Source organism: Xiphias gladius, chromosome 15, assembly GCF_016859285.1.
Source record: "Xiphias gladius isolate SHS-SW01 ecotype Sanya breed wild chromosome 15, ASM1685928v1, whole genome shotgun sequence".
NCBI classification, from domain to species: domain Eukaryota; kingdom Metazoa; phylum Chordata; class Actinopteri; order Istiophoriformes; family Xiphiidae; genus Xiphias; species Xiphias gladius.
Genome location: NC_053414.1, coordinates 7015397 through 7027484, shown reverse-complemented (window position 1 = coordinate 7027484; position 12088 = coordinate 7015397). Strand labels below are relative to the sequence as shown.

Sequence of the window (12088 nt, the reverse complement as noted above, 5' to 3'; positions counted from 1 at the left end):
GAACATGTGCCTCATCAAGTGTAGACTGTATGAATCTACATTTTGGAAGCCAACACCTAACGAGATCAATGAGTTGTACTGTACTCTGAGGTACACGGTGGAATAATCACTCAGGGACCTAGAATAGCACACACATAGCACAGGTACAAAAGTACAAGCAAGAAACCTTGCCCGATTTTTGAGTATGCGTAATACCTTTTAGTATTCCCTTCCCAGGTCTTGATTTAGATTGTACAGAGTCATATTCCATTTTGGGCCACATATTGTATTTGAACTGCTGTTAATCAAATTTTAAGTGTGACCCGGAAAAACATGGCCACCCCCACTGTCATTGTTGTGGCTCTGTGAATCACCTCACATTTTCTTTCTCAAAGAACACTTTGAAGAGATGGAAAGAAAATGAGGAGGAAAAGAGGGGGGTGGATGCTGAGAGGAGAGGAAAGGAGAGGGAGAGAGGGAGGGCAGAATCACGGCTGTATTGTTGTGTGTTTTCAGAGGAAGTGGAAGAGAGCCGCTAAATATACAAACAGCACAATGAGGCAGGGAGCGTGGAGCAGCTGTGGAACATGGCTGTCACCGGGCTCAGGAGTGCGAAACGCTGAGGACCACCTTTTACTCTTACAAGAAGAGCTGATTGAGAGTACACGTTGGTTTACAGATACAGCCCACATCCAGACAGCCAACACAAACTGACACACAATCACACCTCTGAGCTTCACAGCACAACCACGGTCTGCCAGGGTTGAAGACATCAGCTTTTCAAGATGTAGCAAATTAACTACAAGACACGTACTGTATCATTTACCTGTCAAGCAGCCATTGGTTTCCATTGAGTACATTCAAAATCAACACTTACAACTTAGTTACTTGCCACTTACTTCTCGCGAGTTGAACTAAAAGGAACTCAAATCAAAAATTTTAAAAAATGAACAGCTGTTAACGTACCAGTCTAGGGGAAACGTTGCGAGTTCATCATCAAGCTTCATTCCTTTACTCACCAAGAGCTGTCTCCAGTGGTGGAAAGCAAGTCAGTGTTACCTCTTGTTTTGTCTTTATTTCTATCACTTCCTTTCTTCCACTGCAGTTAGCATGCTAACCAGCTATTCCCGGCCCGGCCCGGGCCCGACTCATCACTTTCCGATAGAGAGCCACTGTAGCGTCCAGTCTGCCCTCAGTCCAGCTTGAGCGGATGAAGAAGTAGCGCTGCTCGGAGGGCGTATTCTAGCCTCTTGTAAATGCAACAATGGCTGATGCTTGGCAACGCTCTTAGCAAGCAACCATCACCAACGCTCGCTACCGGCAAGACACCACATTCAACGGCAGATAAAACTTACATAGAGCCCTTTTAAAGAATACTGAAAGACCAGTTTCGTCCTTGAAAGTGAAAGACTTGGCGCAAATTTCAAAAACTATATGCAGAGCATTTAGTTTAACGAATATAGTATATTGTCGTGGTCTGCTTGTGGCGGCACTGACCTTAGAAAAAAAGGAGAGCTGGTGAGTTCAGATAAATTAAACAAGCTGGTTTGTGAAAGCCAGCTAGCTTTCAGGATGCCAGCTAGCTACACTTGCTAAAAATCCAGCTAGCTTGTTGGGCAATGAGATGTAAGACATCACATGTGAAAAAAATTAAAATGTAATATCACATTTAAAACATTTTACATGTCACGGTTTCACATAAAACCATGTGGTTTTTGGACATTTTACATGTAATAAAGACATCACATAATACCGGCACTTCACGTGAAAGCAGGAATTTCCGGTGGCCTTTCTATAAGTCTTTTGATACACTTGTTGTACAATTGCGCTGGATGTAATTCACCACAAATAAGAGACGCAGGGATACATCCCATCAAGGACGCCCTGTAACCGAGAATAGCCGGAGACGTCTAGACTTTGTGTACAGTGCCTAAGCTGATGTGACATTAGGTAGCACTGGTATATTCTGTATGTGTGTGTGTGTGTGTGTGTGTGTGTGTGTGTGTGTGTGTGTTTATGTGTGTGGTTTCCCCCTTGTCCAGGTCATGTGGTAACTGGACCTCTTGGCCACGGGAAAAAACAGGAAGAACAGCAGCAGACATTTTTTCCTCATTACCGTGGCAACAGCGGATGCAGTTGTTTTGACTTTATATGGACCCATTGCATGACTTGATTAGTTATAAACACATGACAGCATGACTGGACAACATCATCTTCATCTGTATTGACTTATATGTGCCGTTTGAAGGATGGTTTTATCAGAGCACCTGACTGCGCTATGAGTACATAGAGTTTCCAGCACAGGAGGCTGATAAGCAAACATTCATGTAAACATCATCATCTCCTACATTTTCATCCACATCTTCCTTCACTAACTTTTTGATTATTTTCCTGTACTCTTCCTCCTCTTCTCCATCCAGATTTCTTCTCTTTTTCTTCCACACCACTCGCTTCTTGCTTCACCCTGTCTTCATCCTCGTCTTCCTCTCATCATTCCATATGACATGAATTAAACCTGACCATGGTGGTTATGGAAGATTGATGACACATGGTCAGAAACCAGACATTTAATCATGTTGTGGATCATTTTACCTGGCTGAAGGAGAGGGGGGAAAAACACCTGTTTTTACATGGCTACATAACATTTTTAAATTCTATGAGCACTGCGTTGTTAATCAGTAAGCATAATGACTTTTAAGATGAGGGTGTGTAGCTCAGTGGCAGAGCCTTTGGCTGCATTTTAAGAAATCCCCAGTTCAGAGCTGGTAAGTGGAGGTCTGGTCATTCTGACTTTTCTATCATCAAAAAGCATGAGCTCCGGTCCCTATGTTGAAGCATGGAGCTTGAACTGACAAAAAGAATCTAGAAAGTAGCTTTGATCAGTAGATAGCACTTATAGTGGGTTTCTTGTCGTGAGGGGGTATAGCTCAGTGGTAGAGCATTTGACTGCAGATCAAGAGGTCCCCAGTTCAAATCTGGGTGCCCCCTAAGTTCCTGCTGTGTTTGAATAGCTTTTATGTTCATCAGGGAGTGGCAGCTTTGATCCCAAGATGGGCCTCCAGTCCCTCTGGTTTCACAAAAACACAACTGGAAGTGCAGGCACAATGCTATACTGAGGACAAACTCCAACTCTGAAAAAGTACTAGTTAAAGTGATCAGCTACCCATTCCTTTTAAGTTTCAAACACTGACACCCCCTACAGACTTGAGAGGTGGCTGTAAAAGGTTCCTGGTTTTGTCGTTTATAGGAAAACAACAGCTGCTGGCAGCTTGAATTCATGTCTGTGCAGTCATTGCTCTTCATGCAGCAAGTTCCAGACACTCCTGTTCTAAGTTCTTACCTTTCATCCGACCAGTGGAAGAACTGTGCTTGAATTAAAAGGGGAAACTATAACTTAGGGAGCACCCAGATTTGAACTGGGGACCTCTTGATCTGCAGTCAAATGCTCTACCACTGAGCTATACTCCCACCTATGGAAGGGTCACTGTACTTATTGATCAACAAAGCACTGGTTGGGTATAAACCAAGTGATTAAAGTCCAGGTCTGTGCCAACATCTGATTCAAAGATTTCTTGTCTTTTTTTTTTTCCTACAGCAACAAAAACTCACGTCCCATTGGTTTGAAAGGTGGGTGTAAAAGGATTGTATTTGAATCCTCAATAGAACACACCTGCTCAACCCGAATTCATGTCAGTTACAATGGATTCCGGTACTAACCAGTTTTGCTCCAAATGACTTAGGGTCTTTCCCAGTTCCGTTTCTTTTGTGACGTACTTCCAGTAACTGCCACAGCGCCCAAGTGCCCATTAATACTGCAAGCATCCGGAAATTTATCATAGCTCACTGGGACACGCTTGGCCCATAAGGACATCCTGTCACTCCCGCAAATATAAGCACACGGCGCAATCCAGCTCAGATAATTTGTTGAAACAAAGAGATAAACCATACAGTATTACGGGTCCAATCAGATGGCAGTAACAAATGCACATTCAGGAGCTGAAAGGAGTAATACAGTTATTAAGCAATTAAATCGAGTTATCTAGAAGAACATAGGTACTGTATGTAAAAAAAGGCATAACAATATATTATTTGAATGGTTTCTATCTGATTACATTTTTAAGGATGGGTCATATTTCTCAAAAATCTTATACAAGTATATGATATTCAATACTTACCTTGATAGTGTCAGATTCGTGATATTATTCTTATCAGGACCATCAAGAAGAGTGATTGTTAATATTATGTAAGAATCATCTGTGAGGTTTGTAGAGTTTGTACTTGAATAATTATATCCTTGCTAAATCCGACATGTCATAAACTTTAACTTCTTCACGTCTGTTGATTATCATTGTGCTAAAATCAGCCTATAGGTGCCCTACCGCCAAGAACTGGACTGGTATGGTGCAGTAAACACTGGTGAATTGTAGGATACGCTTGAGGAAAAGCCTCCACCACATGATTCAGGTTTGTGACCCCCTCCAAGCACTTTTGCAGAGCGAGCCACTACTCTGTATGTTCATGTATATATTTATTTCACCATGAACACAGTCCAGTCACTTGGATGTAGGGGTCACAGGTAGGGCCTTAAAATAAGCAAACAGACAATTTCAGTTCAATTGCCAATGTAGTTGGCACCCAGGTTTGAAGTGGAGAACTCTTGATCTGCAGTCAAACGCTCTACCACAAAGCTATGGCCCCTAAAAGATGAAGAAACATTGAGTTTCATTACTCATTAAATGAGTGATAAAAACCACTGTCAATGTCAAAAACCACTCAGCATTACCCTCTTCTCTGCTTTTTATCTGTATTTTTATTATGTTCATGTCAGAGCTTTGCTAAAGTACTGCTTAAAAATGTTTGATCTCATTTTTCATAAGTTGTTTTCCTAACCAACGGCTGTGTGGGAAATGTGATAGCTTCCCAAAACTCAGATGTTGCAGGAGTTTTTGCTGTTGCACGTCACAGCGCATTTGCATCATCTGAATAAGTAAAGAAAAGATTCCAACATCACTTTCCTCAGAAAAAGTTCAGGACTCTCCAGTGTTTGATGACTGGTCAGAGAGGGAGAGTACGAGAGGCTGACAGCGAACGTGTGTGTGAGAAAGACATGTTTGACTTTTAACCACCTTTAGTGTCTCATAACATCTGAAATGAAAGGACCCGACACGCGTTAGTAGGTCAGCAACTCCCACAGCCACCCACTGACGCAAACGTACCCACAAACCAAACACCAATAAAAACCCTCTGTCGTTATTGGTGTTTGGTTACCAAACAGCAATAACGACAGATTGTACCAAAACAGTGCCGGTATTTCTGTCACAACTGCAACTGATATGTAAATACGCTGAGATGCATAGAGACAGAAGCATAATTTGTGAAGAGCTGCAGGGAAAGGATGCGACTCTGACAAACTGTTCTGCGCTTACATGGTGAGTGTGGGAGTGACAGTCTGGTGTCAATGCTCATGACTCTGGTTAATGAGGTGATGGTGGATGTTTACTGTTGTTATGGAGGGTTAGAGAGACACTCAGTGGGATGAACAGAGCCAGAGACCAGGATGCAGCACAGAAACTTTGCCTACACTTCAAACTAATTTTCAGGGGGAAACAGTAAAGTGTGATGTGAGGCATCGTGATGCAGTAAAATATGTCAGGGTAAGATGGCGAGATTCAATGCAATGCAGGGGGATACGAAGCCATACGATGCAGTGTGATGTGATTTGATGCCATTTACCAGCCTCAAAAGCAGGCTGGTGTTGTATTCACCTTGTGAGTCTGTGTGTGTGTGTGTGTGTGTGTGTGTGTGTGTGTGTGTGTGTGTGTGTGTGTGTGTGTGTGTGTGTGTGTGTGTGTGTGTGTGTGTGTGTAACCATGCAAAAATGTGGTCCTGGACACACCTACTGTAGTGGGAACTACAGCAGAGGCGGTTTTGGGTACTTTTCGCCATGTTTATATTTCTTTCTGTCTGTCTGTGGACAGATTTACTCACCGCGACGGCGTCCCAACCGTGCAAGATGCAGTCACGAATATTTACAGGTGTGTAGCTGCATCTTGCACAGTTGTAATGCTGTCACGGTGAGGAAATCTGTCCACAGACAGACAGACAGACATATAAACACCTTCCAAAGTAGACAAAACCGCCTCTGTACTGGTTCCCACTACAGTAGGTGTCTCCAGGACCACATTTTTGCATGATGACACACATACACACACACATTTTGGACTAATTGGAATAAATGACTGAGAATTTCCACATCTGACTGTGCTGGAAATGTAGTGGGGAAAAGCTAATTAAGTGATGTTGTCGCTGTGTTCTCGAAGGTGGAGGGATATCCTTTTGGCCAATAAGTAGGATTTGTAATGTAGGTGGGGGCAGTTTTCTTACAGCCAGGATCTGACGGTACAATTAACACAACACAATGCAGTACAGCATGATATGATCCAACACTGTGTAAAGAAATAAGATACAGGGAGCTGTAATGTCATGTCACACAATGCAATACTATAATATGATATGATGGGACAGCGACGCAACGTCAGTGTCATATCTGAAATTTTACGGTACAGCTCAGTTTAAAGCTCCACACAATAATACTGTTCCAATCGCCCTCATGTACTGCATGAGCACTGAATTACAGCCTGTTGTGACCCGAGGATACTCGAAGCATGTGTCCTATTTCCAAAAAAACAAAACAAAACAAAAACAGTTTGGGTCTGCTGGGTGACGCTGCAACGTTGCAGTGTCACATTTCCCAGCAGTATTTCATACCTGCATTCCTCCACACCTTTAAGCGCCACTTCTTCTCACCTCCTCACCTCTTAAGGTGCGGGGTGGCTCCGATCACAGGTGCAGCGCTGTCTTCCCATACACACACACAAACGCACACACACACACACACACACACACACACACACACACACACACACACACACACACACACACACACACACACACACACACACACACACACACACACACACACACACACACACACACACACACACACTCTTTGATCTGAGTTGTGGTTTGTTGAATTGGTGGGAATTTCCACTTGTATTGCTGCAGGAGGGTCGCCTTCCTCTACCTTCAAAAAAAGAAAAAAAATCTTCTGTTTCTTTTTCCCTCCAAGTCTTCTGAAGCTGCAAGAGGGCTGCCCTTTCGGGCTGGGAGCCTCGCACTCCTCCGCCTCTTCCTCGCTCCCTTTTTTCCTCGACTTCCTCCTCCTCTTTCAGCCACGCTCAATCCTCCCGTTGTTCATCGCCCTGTGATCCTTTCACAACCAGGCCACCAAACGTTTTCCATAGGTCTCCCTATAAGGTCTTGGTGTCATACATCAAACAGCCCCTTCATGCACTTTCATAACATGTTCACTGAGCTTATAGGAAGATGGAGAGTGAATGAGGGTCCCTGTCTTTCTCCTCCATCCTTCAAGTGACCTATTAAGAGTAAAAGGGAGTGAAAATAAAGAAGTAATGAGTGAGACTTTCTTCCCTGTGTTGAGCAATGTCTGCCTACCGTGTGCGCAAATTAGTGCAGCGAAACTTTGACAGGATTTTCCGTTGTAAAAACAAATGATGGCCTTGAAACAGGGAAGTACCTCCTTCACCCAGGCCCTCCACCTCTCTGCCCCCCCTCAGGGGAAAGGTTTGAAATTTCTGCTCTTAGACTTTCCTCACACCAGAATATGAACTCGATGATGCACAAGGCAACAATTAATTTAACTTAATTTAAAAAAAAAAAAATCCCCATCTTTCAAGAATTTGCACACTTCAGCTGCGGTGGTTCCCCCTTTTTCAAGTTAATTAGATAAAAGCAACGTGCAGCAAGAAACCAGGTTTAAAAAGCACATTTTAACTATTAGTTCATATTAAATTTGGTCCTAAGTTCACAGAACTAAGACAGCAATTGTGCAAAGAAATTCAATTCAATTCATATTTAGATTATATTGGTATCCTGAAGAACATCTTACCAAACACATTCAAAGAAAGAATCAGGGTTAAGTTGAGGTGATAGGGTTGTGGTTACAGAGACTGTAGTGTAATTTAAAAGTCACAGGTGCAATCTCTGCAGCAGTAATGAAGAGTCAACTGTCCTGAGGGAGCTTGCTGCAATAGAATTTCTTTCCCCTCCTTGTTTTCTACAGAAACACAGCTTTAAATCCAAAAGAGAAGGCTGCAGGCTGAGAGATCTGAAATTACTCAAAACTTTCCCGCACCTGTGTTTCCCATCGCTCCGACTCCAGCCATTAACCTTTCGTCAAAAACGAACGACTTTCAATGAAGTACGACCACGGCCCTTTCCAGCCGGAGTTATTTTCCCAACATGAAGGCAAACAGACAAAAAATGTACTCGGACTCAAGTTCTTAATTTTGGAACAAAGCGTCACAAGTCGCACCGAAAAAGCACAAGCTGATGTGAATGATGAGCACAAGCGTGCGCACACAACCCTGGTTTAAAAAGCACGTAAGCCAGACGCAAATACACACATCACGTATGCTTGAAAGAAAGCCACTTCCCTAAATTTGCCATCTGGGGAAGTTTTGGTGGTTTTTTCTGTGTAAATTTGCACAGTTGCGGTTTTTACAGAGCCACTAAGAAAAGTCTGTACAGCTATGTGGAGCCGTGGAAATGCGTCAGCAGAGGACTAACATTAACGTATCAGGACAAATTCATCCATTTGCACGCAAACGACACTATCCTGGGTCTGAGGCACGACCCTGCATAGTCAGGGTCATTGTGTTGAATGTAGTTCCGACCGGGAAAACAGGTCAGTACCTTAAAGCTGGTAGAGGACGTTGGCTATGCAACGCTGTTTTTACACTGAAAAATCATGTGTGTGTGTGTGTCCAGAAGCTGTAGACCTGAGCAGTGCCGGTTGTAGTCCAGTCTTTGTTTTGATTGGCCGGAGCAAATAGGGTTTGGAAATTTGGTTAAAGTAAAAAATTTAATTTTTTTTAAAAAACCCAAAAGACTTCCTTTTTTTATTTTTATTTTTTATTTTTTTCCAATCTTTGACAGGTCTGAGTGTACGCCATCTCCAGCAAGCCATGGCAATTGTTTTCTTTTTTAGTGTTCCGACCAGATGGAAATGCAACTGAACATAATATTCGAACATATTTCTGCATTGCTTTTTGTTTTTCTCTCACTCTCTCTGTCCTTCTCAAGGCCTCTGTGCGACCCTGCGGTAACCTGGTACCCCCCAGCATTTGTACTGTACTACTAATGCCAGCAGCAGCTCTGGACCTGACACTGACAGTGGAGACCTGACTCCCGAAAGGCTTGCTTTGAAACATAAAATCAAATACATTTATATGTGAAGTTTTTTTCCTGGTATAGTAAAATTCCAGAACAATAACACATAAAAGAGACAGCAGCAGACACACATTTTTTAATATAATTTCAGACCTGAAGACCTGCATTTTGGTTTGCTTGTGAACAGCTGTAGCTTGATTTGGACTTGACCTAAAGGACTTGAGAATAGACTTGGGTGTGTCTCGAATGACTTGGTATGTGACCCCTGACTGAGGTAAGTCAGCCAGTAAGTTCGGTTTCATGTCATGCAAAACAGTGGATCACAGTTCATTGCTCTGACCACCAATTTGATTATTTCATGTGTGATTCTGCAATATCGTGATGCGTATCAATACTGCAAAAATATCCCCATGAATATCATAATGATTACATCCATAACGCCCAGCCCAATACCATGCGTAGTACTTTCGTCTCGGTCCAGCATATACTTCAAACATTCAGCTTTTACAAAATGAAGACAAACAACCTTGTGTTGAGATTGTTTGAAATGCATTTTTGCGATACCCAGTGAGCTTTTGTAAACAGTAACGGCAGCGAGATTTAAATCACCGAACTCGGATACACAGTGTTTGGTTTTCACTGGAGAGCTTTACAATAATCAGAAGACTCGTAATTCCCTGGGAAGAAAGGGAAGAGAAAAAAATGGGTCAGAACTGGAAGGCAGGTGAGGGAGTTAATGAAAGGTGGAAGAAGGGATGGAGGCAGGAAAGGACGGAAGAACGAGAGAGAGAGAGAGTGCGGGAGAAAGTGACTGTCAGGCAAAAGTATTTATGGAATGCGCCTTCACTTAAAGTCTAACCAGGTAACACACACGCACACAGTGACAACCTAACCCTTTTCCTACAGTATATGATAAGGTAATAAGGGCATTGGGTTTCCACTCTTTCTCCACCAACACTATCTGATTTACGGAACTTCCTGCTCGCTCCCAACATTCCTTGATATTAATAGTTCACCGTGCATGCTGCTTCATGTGTGTGTACTCATGCCAGAAACTATATACACCTTATAAATGTCAGTCCTGCAGAGGGGTGTGTCAGTGTGTGTGTGTGTGTGAGTGTGTGTATGCAGTTCTATTAATGTGCCTCTACACTTATTTCTTTCATCTGCTACATGGTGCAATATTGTATTTGAATGTTTGTATTTTATTTGAAGTACATATAAGGCAGAGATTGCTGACCTTCTTTGGGTTTTGTATGTGTCACAGGTGGATGTCTCGGAGGGTTCTTTTTGCTTTTGATATATTGCACAGCCTGTGGCTGTAATCTTATGTGGGGTGGGCCAAACGAGCGGCAGGACAAGGAAATGAAGACTAATGAACCATGTGACCAGAGGTGTAGCGCTATATGTTTGAGAGCGGGCATCCAGGCGGGGAAATCGACACTTCGTCTTCTCGCCACGCAGGCCCTCAGACGTCAGTCAGACAACGCCGCGGGAAACACTCGCCAAGCTTAGCCATTTTATCGTCTTTTCAAAAATGGAAAATTATGAGCACTAGCTTCGATATAACTTTAGTTTATTTTTCTTTACACAAAAAGTGCGGGGAATTCATATTCAAAACTTAAAGGTTGTGTTTTCTTTTTTGGGACGAGTGTGTCCCTATTGCTGTCACATCCACTGTCCTCACCGTTTCCTGTTTACACGAGAAGACTTCCTCTGAACATTAGCGAGACTTCACATCAAACGGCCAAAGATCTGTCTTCTCTCTCTTTCTCTCTCTCTCTGTCTCTCTACCTACAGATAAATCCATAAACAATACCAGAGGGGATGAATAAAGTATCACTGGCTCTTTTGTCCTTCTGAAGGAACTGATCAATGGTGGAGAGTAATAGCAGGAAGCTGAAAGTTAAAGCGGCTCAAATGGCCAAATTTTCTTTCATCTCTCTCCCTTTCAAGATGGTTTAGTGCGTAATACACACATTTAAACACACGCATGCGCACACACACACACACACACACACACACACACACACACACACACACACACACACACAGACAGACACACCGTTCTGAGTTTTCTAATGTCCTGCCATGCAGGTGTTTGCTAATCTTCTAAATCCAATAATAATAGCAATACTGATCCTCATATGAGCCGACATAGATCAATGGAACAGCTGTATGGCGTGTGTGTGCAGATTAAAAGACAGGTACACACTGTAGTATACATGCTGTATTTATACCATTTAGTCCAGTAAGAGATTTGGGGCCTTTTATCCATGCTGTCTTTTAGTTTTGGGGAAATTTGGTTTCTGTAATGCAGCAATTTGCATTGTAGTGCCTCTTAATTGCTTCGTTTATACCATTAAGATGTTGATACTCCATTCAAACATTGCAGCAGGCGTTTTCAGAAGAGGCCATCATCATTCACCCAAAGCGAAGACTGAAAAGCGCTCAGAGATCGGCTCCCTGTGCGAAGGACATTTGGTGGAGTGGTGGGTTTACCTTACCACCGTAAGGCGCCGCCCATTGCTGCAACATGGAGGTTAAAGAGTTAACAGAGGTTGAAAATACATAAAGTTTAGATTTATACCGAAGTGTTGGGCCTTCATTGGCTGCGCACTGTGCCTACTTTGTCTTAGAAAAAGATAAAACATTTTTGCATGAATCTGCATTTGTCATTTGAGGCATGACAAACAGTGGACCACCAAAATGTCCCTTGCTGGCTCTCTGGTACACTTTGGGTGAGTGTATAAGGACGGGGAGGACCAATGTTGAATAGGTACGCAAGCACAAACACACACACACACACACACACACACACACACACACACACACACACACACACACACACACACAC

The 12088-nt window shown here is 42.9% G+C and overlaps 2 non-coding genes across 2 annotated transcripts; one reads left to right on the top strand and one right to left on the bottom strand.

Annotated features, from left to right (window-relative positions):
• The first annotated feature begins 2895 nt into the window (after positions 1-2895).
• Positions 2896-2967, top strand: trnac-gca. Its single transcript has one exon. It is a non-coding gene; the product is annotated as a tRNA-Cys (tRNA).
• A 408-nt stretch (positions 2968-3375) lies between these two features.
• On the bottom strand, positions 3376-3447 carry trnac-gca. The gene has a single exon. It is a non-coding gene; the product is annotated as a tRNA-Cys (tRNA).
• Between the last annotated feature and the right edge of the window lie 8641 nt (positions 3448-12088).